The sequence below is a fragment of the Pogona vitticeps genome, chromosome 1 (assembly GCF_051106095.1).
Source record: "Pogona vitticeps strain Pit_001003342236 chromosome 1, PviZW2.1, whole genome shotgun sequence".
Taxonomy (NCBI): Eukaryota; Metazoa; Chordata; class Lepidosauria; order Squamata; family Agamidae; genus Pogona; species Pogona vitticeps.
Genome location: NC_135783.1, coordinates 312,469,197 through 312,486,822, shown reverse-complemented (window position 1 = coordinate 312,486,822; position 17,626 = coordinate 312,469,197). Strand labels below are relative to the sequence as shown.

General features: G+C 41.1%; 1 long non-coding RNA gene across 1 annotated transcript; it reads left to right on the top strand.

Moving 5' to 3' along the window:
• The first annotated feature begins 855 nt into the window (after nucleotides 1–855).
• On the top strand, nucleotides 856–9,172 carry LOC144588735 (uncharacterized). Its single transcript, XR_013544421.1, has 2 exons — nucleotides 856–1,162; nucleotides 1,607–9,172. It is a non-coding gene; the product is annotated as an uncharacterized LOC144588735 (long non-coding RNA).
• The last annotated feature ends 8,454 nt before the right edge of the window (nucleotides 9,173–17,626 follow it).

The following is a 17,626-nucleotide window of genomic DNA, read 5'->3' as shown; positions in this document are numbered from 1 at the left end:
ATGGGCAATACCAAAATCAGATTGATTATATTCTCTGCAGCCAAAGGTGGAGAAGCTTTATACCAGTGATGGCGAACCTTTTTGAGCCCGAGTGCCCAAACTGCAACACAAAACAACTTATTTATTTCAAAGTGCCAATACTGCAATTAAAACCTGAATGCTGAGGTTTTAGTTTAGAAAAAACAACTGTTCCTGCACTGCAAGGGTTAAATGCTTGTTTCCCCCCCCCCCCATGGGCGGTATTAACAAATACTGTACTTACTGGTGAGGCAAATCTGCCTTCCAGTGGGAGTTAGTTCCAAAGGCTGGGAGAGTCTTTGAAACACAGCTGCATCTTTGATAGTGCAGGGATGGTGTTAAAATACTTGTACGTTTTTCAAAAACTTAGGTTGTTTTCTTTACGGGCTCCTTATAATATCTTTTTCATGGCAAGGGCAGGGAAAAAAAGTCTAAAGAGAGGCAAAAAAAAAAAAAAAGGTCAAAGGCTTCATTGTGTGACTGTACCCATCCTTATTCATTTATTACTTTCATTTTTTCCCCTAGCTCAGGGCTTAGGAAAGTTCCTTTTGGTGCAAATGCTGGAAGATAACTTTTTGAAACACTAGCCTAGAATCCTGTCAGAAGGCCAACATGGGGAGATTTAACAATCAGAGTGACAGGGGATACATTAATAGGCCACAAATAAAAAAATCATGCAAAATGCAAGCTTTTGTGGGTGAATCACATGATCAGAGGGACTGTTGACATCATCTTCAGGACTTAGCCAATCCTGAGGGTGCTGCTGCTGCCTTGGGAACCCAACCCCACTCTCCTGGGTCTTTGTGACCTCACAAAGCCCCACCTCTCTGCTGGCAGATAAAAGGAGCTTGCTGGGCAGGAGACCAGAAAGGAGGCCAGTGGCCAGAGGGGAGCCTGGCAGAGAGAGCGGCAGTGGCTGCAGGGGACCCAGCCCTTCTGCCCAAGGCAAGTTCTCTCGCAAAAGCAGATGAACTTGCTAAGTGGGCTTGTGAGTTAACAGCTCGAGGCTGGCGAAGATCCATGGCTTGAAGCTGGCTGATGTCGGCGATGGACCGGGGGGGAAGTCGGTGGACGTTGGCAGACAGAAGCTGGTGGAACCTCCCTGCGGAAGCTGGCTGATGCTGCAAGGTGGAGGCCGGCAGAGGTTGGCGGATGAAGCCAGGCAATGATAGCCTACTGAAACCAGCTGGCAGAAGCTTGGTGGTTATTGGTGGATGGAAGCCCAAGTGTGTGTGTGTGAATGGCTGGTAGAGTGAAGGTCTGTGTGTATCAGGGGGGTGGTGTGTGTGTGTGTGTGTGTGTGTGTGTGTGTGTGTGTGTGTGTGTGTGTGTGTGAATGGGCTGGCTGGTGTTCTGTGGGGATGTCGCCAGGGCGTGTGTGTGACCCAACCATTTAGAAACTGGTGAAGGCTGGCTTCAGAAGTGGAGTGGAAGAGATGAACGGGTGAATATGGATGTTGGCAGGCGGAACTTCGTGATGAAGTTGCTAGAACATTGGTTGATGGATACGCCTGGGTTGAAGCCAGTTGACAGCAGTGGATGAGCTCGCCCCTTAGTTGTTGTTTTTTCTTCTCTCTTTCTCCTGCAGGGCCCAATGCGTCCCTTTCCTCAGGGGGATGCGAGGGACTAGAAGGCAGGCATCCTGCTGGAGCTGAACCAGGCCATTGTCTCCGCTGAGGATACTCATTTAGCCTCTTTTCCAAAAGCAATAAAAGAATTTTCCGGAATGGTTTTGAAGTGTTGTCATGTTTGTCAGGGGCTGTCATGGAATTATCTTCCCCATTCCCTCATTATATCTGGGGCCCAATGCCTGGGGTGGGTCTTTGTGAAGTCATGGTGTGGGGCCTTGTGATGTCACAGGAATTGGGAACATATTTCTTCATGCATGTGTGAGGGAGTGAGCTAGCCATTGTGGGTTCCCTGTCTGAGCTCCTAAGCAAGTATATTATGTGTCGTGTTGGACAGACACAGGAAGCCAGTGAGCCCTGGTGCCATTTGGAGAGGGTTGGGGTTGGGTACCCAAACACTATGGCCACCCCATAACAATAAACGAGACTCATTCCTTCCCTTCCACCAGTGCTTCTCACATTTGCTTACCTGGCCTGGAGATTCAGGAGAGCCCAGCCATTTCTTGGCACAGCAGCTCAGTCTCTGAGACATGGCAAGCCTCCTCATCATCAACACCATGAGCACTACATGGACAGCTCCTTGCAGAGTACAGGTGGGGAGAAAATATGCCACTTTGAAGAAACTTCCAGTCCAACCTCTCATGCCAGTGCCACAACCGAGGAAATGGAGATGACCAATGATTTGGAGATGAGTGTACATTAAAATTCATGTGGTTCTATGTCATGGATAGATGGCAAAAATACACTGGTACTGCAAAATCTGATGCTTGAGGGCAGTGGCTGCCTCTGAGTGCAAAGGCTAATAGAGTTTTGTCAATAGAACAAGCTGGTCATCACAAATATTCTTTTCAAACAACACAAGAGGTGACACTACACATGGACATCATCAGATGGGCAATACCAAAATCAGATTGCTTATATTCTCTGCAGCAAAAGATAGAGAAGCCTTATACCAGTGATGGCGAACCTTTTTTGAGCCCGAGTGCCCAAACTGCAACACAAAATCAACTTATTTATTTCAAAGTGCCAATACTGCAATTAAAACCTGAATGCTGAGGTTTTAGTTTAGAAAAAACAACTGCTCCTGTACTGCAAGGGTTAAATGCTTGGTTCCCCCCCCCCCCCGGCAGTATTAACAAATAAATGCTTACTGGTCCTCCAGTCCTCCATTGGGCTAGACCAGTAGTGGTCGCCATTGCACCCCTGCGCTAGACCACTGCACCAGCAGAGGGGAGTGCTGAAATCCAGGATTGGAGGATGGGTAAGTCTCTATGGCGACTTATGGCTCATGTGCCAACAGATAGGGCTCTGTGTGCCTGCTGTTGCACGCATGCCATAGGTTCGCCATCACTGCCTTATACAGTCAGCAAAAACAAGATCAGGAGCTGATTATGGCTCTGATCATCAGCTTCTTATAGCAAAACTCAAGCTTAAACTGAAGAAAGTAGAAAAACCACTGGACTAGTCAGGTGTAATCCAAACCAAATCCAGTTGAACAATTTGAAATCTTAAAAGATGACACTGTTAGGGTGCTACATTCAATATGCCAGGAAGTTTGGAAAACTCAGCAGTGGCTAGAGGATTCTAAAAGATCAGTCTACATCCCAATCCCAAAGAAGGGCAGTGCCAAAGAATGTTGCAACTACCGTACAATTGCACTCATTTCACACGCTAGCAAGGTTATGCTCAAAATCCTATAAGGTAGGCTTCAGCAATACGTGGACTGAGAACTGTCAATAGTACAAGCTGGATTTTGAAGGGGAAGAGGAACTAGAGACCAAATTGCTAATATGCGCTGGATTGTGGAAAAAGCCAGAGAGTTCCAGAAAAATATCTGCTTCTGCTTCATTGACTATGCAAAAGCCTTTGACTGTGTGGACCACAACAATCTATGGCAAGTTCTTAAAGAAATGGGAGTGCCTGACCATCTTATCTGTCTCCTGAGAAATCTATATGTGGGACAGGAAGCAACAGTAAGAACTGGATATGGAACAACTCATTGGTTCAAAATTGGGAAAGGAGTACGACAAGGCTGTATATTGTCTCCCTGCTTATTTAACTTAAATGCAGAATACATCATGCGAAAGGCAGGACTGGATGAATCCCAAGCCAGAATAGAGATTGCCGGAAGAAATATCAACAACCTCAGATATGCAGACACCACTCTGATGGCAGAAAGTGAGGAGGAACTAAAGAACCTGTTACAGAGGGTGAAAGAGAAGAGTGCCAAAAATGGTCTGAAGCTGAATATTAAAAAAAAACTAAGAACATGGCCACTGGTCCCATCACCTGCTGGCAAATAGAAGGGGAAGATATGGAGGCAGTGACGGATTTTACTTCCCTGGGCTCCATGATCACTGCAGATGGAGACAGCAGCCATGAAATTAAAAGACACCTGTTTCTTGGAAGGAAAGTGATGACAAACGTAGACAGCATCTTAAAAAGCAGAGACATCACCTTGCCGACAAAGGTCCGCATAGTCAAAGCTGTGGTTTTTCCAGTAGCGATGTATGGAAGTGAGAACTGGACCATAAAGAAGGCTGACTGCTGAAGAATTGATGCTTTTGAATTTGGTGCTGGAGGAGACTGTTGAGAACCCCCTGGACTGCAAAGAGAACAAACCTATCGATTTTGAAGGAAATCAACCCTGAGTGCTCACCGGAAGGACAGATCCTGAAGCTGAGGCTGCAATACTTTGGCCATCTCATGAGAAGAGAAGACTCCCTGGAAAAGACCCTGATGTTGGGAAAGTGTGAAGGCAAGAGGAGAAAGGGACGACAGAGGACAAGATGGTTGGACAGTATCATCGAAGCTACCAACATGAATTTGACCCAACTCTGGGAGGCAGTGGAAGACAGGAGGGCCTGGCGTACTCTGGTCCATGGGGTCATGAAGAGTCGGACACAACTGAACGATTAAATAACAAAATTGTATTATTATTTTGCTTTTAAAATAACTGCATGGGATTTTTATTGTATGTTTTTTTAATGGGCCATTGGACACTTTTGCTATGAAAGGCAGTCTAGAAGTATTTTTCATTTTGAAAAAGTGATCATAGCTGATCAACCTAAACTGGACTGGCAAATTGCTGCTTTAAATATCAATCGCTTCTGGATCTACAAGAGTCAAAAGTTATCTATCTTTGCTTACCCTAGTGTACAGGTGCTATGTATAGACCATAATAATTCTAAAAGGGTTCCAAGATTATGCAGCCTTCCGTACTGACATTTACCAATTTGCTACTATCACCTGCAATCTGATGCATGTTTACTGTGGGTTGGGAGACATAGTGGTACTTCTTTCTAGAAGTACATGCATAAGATTGTACAGTAATGAGATGTGCATATGAGGTTCCTATTTCATATAATGGCAGTTAGCTATGATATGATGACATCAAGCCAAAATCTAGAAGGTGAATGGGAGTCAAATGGCTTCTTCAGTTGAGTAAGGATTTTTACTGATACGTAGGCATCGCTACTGGCAAAGGAGAGGATGGATTATGCTTTAAAACATTTTCCTATATCCACCCTTTTTAGTGTTAGTGCAGCCAAGACGCTGCCCCTCACCCAGATTTTCTATGTCCAAACCTAATATTACTGTTAGAGCTTACTTTTTCATAAGATGACTGTGATTGAAAATTTTTAAATTTGGACGATCAACAAACAAGCAAGCTGCATTCTGCAAGAGTTGTTATTAGCGGTACAGAGCTTCTGTGCTGTTTGTTGCAGTCATGGTCATGCAAATTTCTAAAGCTCTACACTGATGAGTGATGTTTTGGCTTCAGCAAGAATCAGCAAAATGTGGAGAGCAAATCATTTAGTGGTTGATTAAAAGAACAGATGGACAAGTTGGCTAAAGTAATCCAGCGCTTGTCCTTGTGCTCTGTGTTATAACAAAATTGTCCTAGCCTCTTCTGTACTTGCCGTGGCTACTGTTTACATAACATATCCCTTTTTTTTAAAAAAGGAATTGGTTGTCTTACTCAATTATCACCATGAGGATGGTTGGCTAACTAGATGTTCCAATTTTTTCCGTTTCTTGTTCTGGCATTGCCGATGTGGCCAATATGGTGGGTGGAATGAATATGTGTCAGAAGTTTATTGTCCTACATCGACAAAGACAGATGGCTGCAAAGATTGGATCAAACCCTCAGGCAGACAAAATAAAGTGGTGAGGAGAACAGTTTCTTGTGAGAGAAAGGGACAGTAAAGACTGCCAGTACCCATTACTGTAGAATAATAACCATCTGATTTCAGGGCTTAAAAATAAATCTGAGCATTAATGTAATAACGAGTGAATTAGAAAAATATAAATATTCACTTTAGGGTACTAGTCCTCATGACTGGGAGCTGTTTTATCCTGCGGTTTTTTGTGCTGAAATAGAAATCTATAAAGAAGTTGTTGCTGCCATTTGCATATTTGTTTGCATCTTCACAGACACACATCAGTTTGAGTCAGCCCTTGTCTCCAAAGTACGTAATTAATTTTGTTTTCCAGCAGGTCCAAAGGGAGCATGTGCAATCGTGTGATGAACGTAGCAATGGTTGGCACCACCTGTATGCAAAAGATGTTAGAATTAAATAGTACTGCTGTTACTTGATTTGCATGTTTTTCAATAAAGGCTTGATAGTTTATTTACTGTGGGCTGAGATGTTTATAAATATGCAATTTTTAGTTAGGAATTTGGTGTAGGTAGTAATTTGTGCAAAACACTGAGGAAGGCTGGAGGCTGGTGTTTAAGCAAAAATCATTAAATAAGCCCTGAGCAGACAGTAGGTGATGCCTCGCATACATCTTTTGCTCAGCTCCTGCTTCTGTGAACCTGGCAGCACTGTGGGGGGCAGGAGAGGAAGGCAGTGGAGTATCTGTAGTCCAAAGGTGGATGAATAATAGCCGAGAGGCTACATATGGCTTCTCGGGCCCACAGGATGGACCCTCAGGTTACCCCAGACCTACGTCACTCCAAAATCTTGAACCTGAGGAAAAGTCCAGTTGCCAAAATTACAATGTATGGCCTCTGAACCCTCTTGGAGGCAGGTCACCCTCAGTGTATAATCTCAAGCCAGGAAAGGCCTTTTTTAAATCAGGAAAGAATCAGCCAGTCACGTCCAGTGTCTAAAAAGGTCACATTTCAGTCCACAAAAGATGTGGAGTGAGCAATTACACTTAGACACAAAGTGTAACTCCACTTCCCACCCCCAACAAGTTGCTTGTCTTTGTTCTAATGGATAGGTTACTTTGGTTTGGGGTCTGTTCCTTGTGGTGCTTTCAACCTCTTCATTTCTTCTCATTTGCTACACACTTCCGTTTCTATGCCTCCCTCAGTACCCTCAGAGCACATCTGTGATCATCCTGTCTCTGTACCTTCTGAGGTCCACATCCCATGCTTGCAACATTTACACATGAATTATATGTTATTTCATAATGTCACACAATAAATTATGTTGCAGTGTTAAATCTGAATGGTTTGTCTTGTGAAGTAGGTGAAAGATCCTCATGTTGTTACCATATGCTGATTATGTGGCCATCCTTTTCATGACACCAACAGATCACCTCCAAATTTGCAAGTTGTTGTTATGTGATGCATGTCCTTCCATTAATATCTGAACTGTATCATCCTCATGCTAAGGATCTGAAATCATATGTGATTAAACATACAAAAGATTTATTGACATTCATTTCCTTGAAGAATCCCGCAAATTCCTGATGAGCTTGGATTTTAAACTGCTTCTATGTTATCCTCTGGTTCTCATATATGTTGCTAAATGGTGTGACTGTTGTTGTTACTTGCCATCAGGTTCCTCCAACCTATGGTGACCCTATGTCCAAAATGTCCTATTATTAATAGACCTGCTAAGCTGCTGCAAATTCAAGCCAGGGATTCGCTTACAGAGTCAATCCATCTTATATTTGGTCTTCCTCTTTTACTGCAGCCTATGTTATATTAAATGAATGGCATGCAGATATGTATCTCTTTTCTGCTTTACACAGTAGTTGAGAAGGGTATGAACCAGAAAACCAGTGCTTCGTGATGGTTTGTGGTTTATGGCTAACCCCAAAGGCATTTATTTAAAATATTTTTGCCCCACCTTTGTCCTTGAAAAGCACCTGAAGTAGATTACAACACTGAACGACAATAATTAGTTGAGAACAATGAGTATACAATGGTGGTTAACAACATTAAAAGACAAGGTTTAAAGCTAAGAAAAATGAGTATAAATAGGCATCTTACATCATTAAAAGGCTATATTAAAGCTAAGAACAATAGTATGCAAACACACACACACACATCATTCTGAGAAACAGAAGACACAAAAATGGAAAACACAAGTAGTAGTAAAGCACTAATACATAAACATTCATCTAAAAAACCCCCACACAATAGGTGTCTAGTTACTGAAAGAAGGCTTGCCTGAAGATAAAGATCTTTGCTTGTTTGCTTGCTTGCTTGCTTGCAGGAGGGCAGCAAAGATGGGGCCAGTCTGGCCTCTTATGGGAAGGAGTTCCAAAGTCTGGAGCAGCAACAGAGAAGACCTTCTCGTGTCCCCACCAGATGCACCTGTGAAAGTGGTGAGACTGAGAGAAAGGCCTCTGCAGATGATCTTAACACCTGAGCTGGCTCATATGGTCAAATACTACACAAAAACATATGGTCTTTGAGGGACATATGGTATTTGAGGGACATATGGTATTTGAGATAGCTCTGACGCAGGCCATCTAGGGCTTTATAGGTTAAAACCAGCACTTTGAATTATGCCCAGAAATCACCATGAAGCCCTAGAAAAATGAACCAGTTTATGGTTCGTTTTTCTGCTTTGTGCCTGGGAAGGCCTACCTTTTCCTGTCACCTCAGCCTCCACCTCGGCTGCCACTGTTGCCGCCACCACCACAGGTGCATGCTCAGAAGCAGTGGCTGGCTTCTGGTAGGAAAGCGTGGCCTGTTGCCTCTGAGGGGCAACAATGGTGGCAGTGGAGGAGGAGGTGGTGATGGTATGAGCAAGCAGGCAGAGGTGATGGGGGCAATAGGAAGGGGACGGGCAGGCATCCTCTTTTGCTTTGGCAAAATGGGATCCCCGAACTGGGTCATGAAACGAACCACAAACCAACCCAGTTTGTTGGGGGTTTTGTAGCCATCTCTACACAATAATAAATGCATGAAGGGGCTGATCCATATCAGAAGTGGATTTTTTAAAATGATTTAAACACTTATGTCCTTTTCTTTTCCTTTCAAATCCTCAATTGACTTGAGTGAAATTGCCCTTTTTAACCCTTGTATGGAATGGATTGGTTTCCTATAGGCAAATATGTCAGAGAAGGATGCATTTCATTTACACATCTGTTCAATCTGTAAGCATAATATATTCATATGGAAAGTTGGACTAGATTCAGATGAAGGAGGACTGAAAACGTGTGGAAGAAACACCAAAAATTTAAGATATGCAGACAACTTTAAATGACTTTTGATGAAAGCAAAGGAAGAAAGTGCTAAAGCAGGACTGCAGCTGAACTTAAAAAAAAGACAAAAATCATAACTACAGAAAAAGTACAAAACTTTAACATTGACAATGAAGAAACTGAGAAAGGAAGGCCTTTCTCTTGGTTCCATCACCTTCACAGATTTGTTTGGTGGGGACACAGGAGAAAGGCTTCTTTGTTGCTGCTTCCAGACTCTGGAACTCTCTCCCACAGGGGGCCAGGCCATCCTTTTGCAAACAGGCAAACACCTTTCTCTTTAGGCAAGCTTTCCCTCAGTGTCTGGTTGCCTGGGTCAGGTTTTTAATAGATTCTTGTGCCTTATTGCTTTGAATGTGTTTTTGGTGTTGCTTTTGTACCTTCTGAGGTCCACATCCCATGCTTGCAACATTTACACATGAATTATATGTTTATACTTTTTTTCATGTAGTGTTTGATTCTTTTTAGTATTTGCATAATCACTGTCTTTAAATATTGTCTTTTAATGATGCACACTTGGGTCCTTTTAAAGGGGAAAAGTGTGGTAAAACACACACACCTCTTTTGGTCTGCTCAAGAGCAGGGCTTGTGCATGTGGAGTTATTTATTGGTCTCCGCTCCCACTGCAATCCATTCCATTGTTGTTGTTTTTTGTTACATGCCATCAAGTCATCGTGGACTCATGGCTTTCCCTATGAATCAGTGATCTCCAAAATGTCCTCTCTTCAACAGCCCTGCTCAGCTCTTGTAAATTCAAGCCTGTGGCTTCCTTTATGGAGTCAGTCCATTTCATATTTGATCTCTATGTTTTCTGCTAGGTTGACCCAAGAGGAACTGCTGCCCTTTCTCAGGCAGAGAAAGATATTTTCCCTTCTGAGGAGACAGAGAAAGGAAAACAACTCTGCACCCACACCTTCATTCATTACATGCCATCAAGTTGAGTTATGGTGACCCTTTCAAGGATTTTGTACATAAAAAGTACTCAGAAGTGGTTTGCCATTTAATTTATCCACGTGCGGACATGCAGCTTCACAAGACTAAATTCCGTATCAAAATAAGGCCTGCTTCTTCCCCCTCTAACAGGTCTAAATGTCTGCATTGTTATATTCTGTGTGCCTGAAGAAACAGGCCATAGTCTTGTGAAAACCTATGCTGAATACATGTCAGCTTTTAAGGTGCCACAGATTCCCTGTTGGTTCCGCTACAACAGACGAATACAGTTGCCTCACACTGTATTCTCCATAACCCACACATTTTCCTACTGACAACTGGATGTTCTCAGAGATGTCTTATCTCAGCAATCAGACTTGCAAATTAAGAGCACTCTTGCCTTCTTACAATCAGTTACAAACCAAAGCCTGCTAAAATGCATGATAATGGCAGTGAGGAAAACCACAAACAGACATCTTTAATCACTTGAAGGAACACCTATCTTAAGTATGTGCTACGTGTATCAGTTAGTTGAACCCATAGATTTGCTGTCATATGGTATGTTCTTTCATATTAAACACTGGCAAAATAACTGTGGCTTTCTCCTTACAAATTGCTTGTTATATACACTTTAATTTATCCACTTTGTGATGGTCTTACTTCAGACTATTTATTACTCAAGCAGTTGCAGGCTTGTAACCTGAGATCTTGATGCTTACAATCTCTTTGGTCTCTCCCAGTCTTTCATTTTCTGTCTCTGTTAAGATGAAGGGCTTCCCCTAGTTGGGAAACTTAATTAGGAAATACATTATTGTTTTAATTACTGCCTATCTAGAAGGTTTGCTATTCCATCAGTACTTTCCCGTCTTTCTTTCATAAATGTATGTATACATATATATGCATATTATGCCCATCAATATCTATATATAAAGGCTTTCATATGTATTTATCTAACCTACAGCTGCATCTTGGGTTCAGAGAATTCTGACAGTATTGCATCTCATTTTCAGTGTAAATACAGTGGGAATAAAGAGTACTGGCATTTTTTTTTTTAAAAAAAATCCTGCTACTTTAATTGCCATATAGGATATAAGGCTTATGTTCTACATATTGAGGAGTGTAGCTCTGAACCTAAAGTTTAGAGATTTAATTCTTTTTTCTGTCTCTGTTAATGAATATTCCAACAGCCACCTCCTCTGGGTTGGAATAAAAGGTAGTGTGTATACATACTACAACATTTGCAGACCTCCTCAGTTTTCTGTTTTTTAATGTGATGAAAATTTGTACAAGTAACAAAGGGAAAAATGTCATGGTAACTAAAACATTTCCTATCCACGTATTTTAGAGGGAAACGAAATCAAAGGTCTTCAAAGAATTGCTAGGGTTCTTTCTAGGAGGTTATTGACAAATATGTAGCTTGTCTCCTGAGTTTGTGCCTCTTTCACAGATTGGTGTATTTGTGATCCCACAGGCAAGAATAAGCGTCTGTAATTCATTTCTCCTTGTTAACTAGTGTGCTTTTGTGTGGAGGATGATTGACAGCAAACTCGGCTTAGTCCCAACGGATGAGCTTGTTAGCAAAACCCTAGTATCCTATCTCTAATAAAGCATATCAGCAGTACATTTTGTCCTATCTATTAGCCTCTCTGTTTCTTTTTTGTGAAAAGCTGAGTGTCCCTTTGAAGCAATGACAAATAAACCCCTGAACTGAAGTGCAAGGCTGCCTTATGGACAGCTGGATAGTAAATGTCACACCGTGTATAGAATGCCTATTATCAGACTGAGCCATTTGTTCCATGCCTTTCAGTATCTTAATGTAATACAAAATTGCTAAATCAAGCCCCATGTCTGTGACAGAACATAATTAATGAGAAAGCAGGAGCCAATTCAACACTCTTTATTGGGACCTAATTGGCTCAGGCAACAGAGTTGTCACTCAACAAGAGACTTCCTTTAAAGCAATTTTGTTCTTGGTTGTATTACAGAGCCTATTAAATTGTCCCCTCCTTGATCGCACAAAGAAGTATCTGCATGCAATAATTAGCTTTTCCAAGGGGATTTTTTTTAACTCTTTCAGCAGCTGAGTACTTCCAAGCTCTGCTGGAGGAAAAACAGCCAGCTTACAGGGATATATCCACCCTTGGGGCTGGGTAATTGTCATCGTTGGAAGGCCTATCAGAAGGCGCCACAAGCTCTAGCTGGTGTGTAATGTGATGGACCTCCCTTGTAAGGGGCAGGGTCAAGGCGAGCACACCTGTGCTTTTCAGCCAGCCTATTGAACTCCAGGTACTGTTCACCACAAGGTGTTTGCCATTGTAAAGCTTGGCAAACCTAGAGGAACAACTTGTTTAAGCCACCCTGTGCTATGTGCAGCTGAAGGGTGCAGCATTTAGTCACCTTAAAAAAAAATCTTCCATATCATACTTCAGCTGAGCATTCTCAGGTGGGGGGGGTTCCATTATCTAAGGAGCAAAAGGTCATGCTAAAAGCTTGGGTGCTGGTATTTCAAGGCTAATGGGATATAATTCATTGTAAAAGCACATACTTTGCATACAGAAGGATCCTGAATCCTGATTCAATCTTTGGTGTTTCCTGGTGCACTGAGAATTCTTGTCTGTAACCATGAACAGCCATTGTTGGTTAGCATAAGGCAGTCTATAACTCAATGAACCAATGGACTGCTGGGATATATGGTAGTTTCTTGTATTCTACAGTTTCATTACTGAACGCCTCTTCAATAAGTGAAACCCTCATCAATGGCATGCTTTTATTGGGATAGTGGAGAAAAAGGCCTTGTCCTGGCATTTTATGCATCAATGCATGTAGGCAGGTTGTAGAGATGGGGGCACAGAGAAGCCCCCAGGACCAGATTTGTGTGTTTAACATAAAGGTCTGTATGTGAGCCTGTAGTTCCATTCAACTGAACATGCCTAAAGAGCTCCTATGTCCAAAAGCCCCAGTAAGGCTGAACAGGGTTACATAGTCTTTTGCAGGCTTTTGCATTAAACATACAAAAGTCTTAGTGATGTCTGGATGGAATATGAATGCAAAAAGTTTATGTATTTCTTTCTTTCTTTCTTTCTTTCTTTATTTGATTTTTACCCCGCCCCTCTAGACCATGTCTACTCGGTACATCTTCATGTACATCTTCATGTCCCCATCACCCATTTAGTTCTACACATATATAGGCTCAAAACTTGTACAGGGCTGAAGAGTAGACTCCAATCCCCGGAGTTGTTGTTGTTCATAATGTATTTAAATAAAAATAACCTGTACAAAAACAACAATAATTACAGTCTTCCGAATTAACATACACCTCAAGGGCATCAGATGGTATTACTAAAAGAAATAAACATATCTCTCCAAAGGTCAGCATGACAGGTTTGGGGATAGTTGAAAGAATCAGTATTATTATTATGATACTGAATAAAAAGGACCAAAGTTTCATAAACTCAGTCTGGAGGTGGAGTTCTGGTACACTAATCATGGATTTGCAGTGAGTTTTTCTATCAGTGCTAATTTCTGTACTCTAGATTCCAAAGCATTTTATTGAAATTTCTACAGCTGCTTTCCAAGATTGAACAATCATTTGTCTACGTGCTACATATAGAAAAGTGATAAACTCTTGTGATGCGTTGAAGTAAAAAAATTAAACACTTCAATCCAAATGCTAGGATCAAAAATTCTCTGGGAAGAATTCTGGGAGTTGCATCCTGCATAAAAACACCTGCAGATCCCTACATTTTGCTCACTTAGAGAAGAGCCTGCCTCTGAGGCTGCATAGGTTTGCTATCCTTTGCTTCATCAGACTTGCAGCTGAGAGACTTCATAGACAGTACGAAAGCATTATATTAGTGATGCGTGATCTCCAGATGTTGTTTATTGCTGTTACGGAGATAATGGAGTCAAGCAATTGTTCAATATCCTCTGTTTATAAACCATCTAATGCAACCTTCTCCTTTTAAATCTCTGACAATGTTCATAAATAAAAACATAAATTTTATATTCGGAAACTTCATTAGTCACAGTGATGTCTGGGGAAATGCACTTGATGATAATAAATGAGAAGTGACACTAAAATGGCAGAAATAATCCAACTAGACCTTGTTCATGAGAGCATCCTCTGCTATCTTTCAGTACCGGAAGATGACAATGTAGTTGTAACCTTACCTTGCTATTGGTCAATGAGCTTATAGTTTATGAAGTCAGACTGTACCCCAATTCTTAATATGTCGGAGCAGCTCATAATGTGGCAGGTTATGGTGACAATCCAACCCTCAAAAGTACTAAAATCCAACTAAAGGTCCTACTCATGCCCCAGGCCCAGACAAAAACTGGATGGGATCCAGCTTGCTTCATGGCAAACTGGGGTCCTGTCCAAAGCACTGATTAAATCTCAGAGGATTGAAGCACAGTCTTAATTTCAAATACTAACATAAATGTTTAATCTGCCTTCTGAATTTACAAAGTGTCAAATAATGAAATCCCCAAAGCACAACAATAAAAGCACAAACTCTGATAGTACAGAGAAAGGATCTGAATAAAGCTCACATTTATTGAAATAATTATGTATATTTGAATCTTTTACTTTTATATATTTCAATAAATCCCATCTGTAGTTTCATTAAAAATCTTGCTTTGGTCTTTTATGGGAATTTTACAGTGGTGCAGTGAGTTGTGAACTTAATTTGTTCTGGATGATGGTTGTAACTCAAGTTGGTCGTAACTCAAAGCACCATTTCCCATCGCAACAAGCAAGCAAGCAAAATAAGTTTATTGTGTGGCACACAGGCCATTGCAACATATATTGGATAAAACAATATAAAACGGTTTAAACAATATAATATACAATAAAATATTAAAAGCCATTTAGAATCAGGTTGATTTCTATTACAGCACAAAATTTTGACATCTAAGGAGAGGACAAAGACAGATGGAAAACATTAACCAATGCCAGCAGCAAGCACCTATCGTGGGGGAAATGCCAAAGATGTAGTTACTTAAGTATTGACTTAATTGGTAGAGGTGGGGATACATTTTTCATTTTTATCAATGTAGAGATAAAGCGTCCCATTCAGGAAGTGACAAATTTGTCTCTGTTGGAAAGTAGAATCTTGAGTTTTTCTTGTTCAGAATTGCCTGTGTGTTTTTGTAAAACAGGGTTAAGGAGTCTTTCGTGATAGGTGTCTAATAGTGAACAATAGAGCACTACATGCACCAAATTCTCCACTGATTTTTTAATCACAAGAGCAATCTCTCTTATGATATGGAATTTGTATATAGCAGCCTAATAAATTATCTAGTGGTAATATATAAAAATGTGCCTGAGTAAAAGCTTTTCTAAAATCAGAACTCATGAGATCAGTGAAATAAGATGGAAGATTTAAAGGCAAGGATAGAATGTTCTTATATAAAGGGGCTGTTTTTAGGGTGGCCAACTGACCTAACTCCATTTGAACCCAGTGTTCGGACAACCTCTATTTAAGTAAATGTTTTACAACGAGTAGGACAAGGTATCTCACATACTCTTCTGAGAATCCAGGTTTAGCAACTAGTTGCAATGCAAAAAGTTTCCACGATATAGAATTCATCTCCTCATATGATGCTATTAAAAATTCTGATTGAGTGATGAACAGAATTTTCAGACAGTAATTAATTATTAACTTGTATCAGTTGTAGTCTAAGAAATGCTGAGGGGGTTGAAGGGGGGACTGCCAGCAGTAATCGAGCAAATTTATTTTGGATTACTTCTAAGGCGATTAGGTTTCCAGTTCCCCATATTTCAGCACCATACAGGATCTGAGAAGTAGCTTGATTTTAAAAATATCACGGATGAGTGGGACCAAATGTCCTCCTTTAGTTCTACAGAATCTAAGTATACCAAACATGGCTTGTTCAAATTTCTGCTTTGCAAAGTCAATCTGGGCTGCCCAGGAACCAGACTGGTGGAACATCACGCCCAAATATTTATAATGAGTTACCTGTTCTAATATTCTCCCATTCATTGACCATTTATGAGCCTGAAGTCTTCTGTTGAAAACTCTAATTTTGGTTTTCTCATAGTTTATATTAAAGGAATTTTCCTTACAATAAATTGTTTCAATAATCTTCTAAGTTCTATTTGAGTATGAGATAGGGTATTATCTGCATAGAGCAGTATTGAAATAGCCTTTCCACCTACTCTTGTGGGAAAGAAATGTAGTCCCATTAACCTATCTACCATGTCGTTGACATATAAGTTAAAGAGCAATGGAGCCAGGATGCAACCTTGGCAGACACCCTTAGATGTTTTAACTATATTGGATAGTTGGCCGGAAACGCTGACTCTGACCTTTAGAGAGGAGTCAGTATGCAGATATTTAATTCTTGCTAGCAATCTAGCAAGAGAGAGATGGACCATAAAGAAAGCAGACCGCTGAAGAATTGATGCCTTTGAATTGTGGTGCTGCAGGAGGCTCTTGAGAGTCCCCTGGACTGCAAGGAGAACAAACCTATCAATTCTAAAGGAAATCAACCCTGAGTGCTCACTGGAAGGACAGATCCTGAAGCTGAGGCTCCAGTACTTTGGCCATCTCATGAGAAGAGAAGACTCCTTGGAAAAGACCTTGATGTTAGGAAAGTGTGATGGCAAGAGGAGAAGGGGATGACAGAGGATGAGATGGCTGGACAGTGTTTGCAAAGCAACCAACATGAAATAGACACAGCTACGGGAAGCAGTGGAAGATAGGAGGGCCTGGCGTGCTCTGGTCCATGGGGTCATGAAGAGTCAGACATGACTAAATGACTAAACGAATGAACGAACGAGCAATCTAGGATCTATTCTGAGATTGGTAAGTTTTTCCATAGTTGTCCTCTTGGAATGGAATCAAAAGCAGCTTTGAGGTCGATGAAGGCCACATATAATTGTCCTGTGGGTACTATAGTATATTTGTTAATTAGATGGTTTAACAAAAAGAAAAATGATCCGATGTGGAGTGACCCTCCCTAAATCCAGTCTGTTTGGGAGATAGAAGATTATTTTCTGTTACCCAGATTTCCAGTTTAAGGAGAGGATGTTGTGCGTAAAGTTTGCCTATGACATCAAGTAAACTTATAGGTCTATAATTAGCTGGATCCTTTCACTCTCCTTTCTTGAAAATGGGCACAACAATTGAGGAGGTCCGTTCCTTCATGTTACTACTCTCCATACTTATATAGGTAAAGAGAGTGGCTAAAATAAGGGCCCACCAGTCCTGAAAAGATTTAAGTAAATCAGGAGGGATGTAATTTTCTCCAGGGGCTTTATTGCTCTTGATTGATTAAATCAGCGATATTATTTCTTTAGTTGTAACTGGCGGCCAACTAGTTAAGTCACTGGAAAATGATACTAAAGATATAATAGTTTCACTAGTATCATTAAAAGTTTAAAGTAGTACTCTTCCCAGCATTCAGCAAGTACGTAAAAGTCAAAATCATGACGAAGCCTTCCTTCTGCTGAAGCTAGGAGTTGCCAGAATTTCATCATATCTTTTTGAGACAAGGCCAGGGCGAGTTCTCAATAGAAATCTTTAATTGAGGCTTTTTTTTTCTTTTTAAGGCATTGTTTATACTCATTGCGT